Source organism: Trachymyrmex cornetzi, unplaced genomic scaffold (assembly GCF_001594075.2).
Source record: "Trachymyrmex cornetzi isolate Tcor2-1 unplaced genomic scaffold, Tcor1.1 scaffold803, whole genome shotgun sequence".
Classification (NCBI taxonomy): domain Eukaryota; kingdom Metazoa; phylum Arthropoda; class Insecta; order Hymenoptera; family Formicidae; genus Trachymyrmex; species Trachymyrmex cornetzi.
Window position 1 is genome coordinate 261,611 of NW_017300140.1, and position 308 is coordinate 261,918.

Here is a 308-nt window from a genome sequence, read left to right on the forward strand (position 1 = left end):
GTGTACGACACAGTGTTACACTGTGTCATCTGTGTACGTTGTTGGAAAACACCCAATGTATCAAAAATGTTGTCCTGCATATTAAAGAAGTCTCCGTGAAATAATTGAAATTCAGTATCCATGATTTTGGCTGCTTCCATGAAATCATTGGAAGGAACGATACAATTTCCACGCGAAATACATGAAATCCAGTCAGTTTTACACGATAATTGATTACACGGTCGATCTGTTAGAGGCTGCTTTCCTTTTAGGAGACACAAACCGACACAGTATAACACACTCAAACACAGTTTGCCACGCTTAAATGG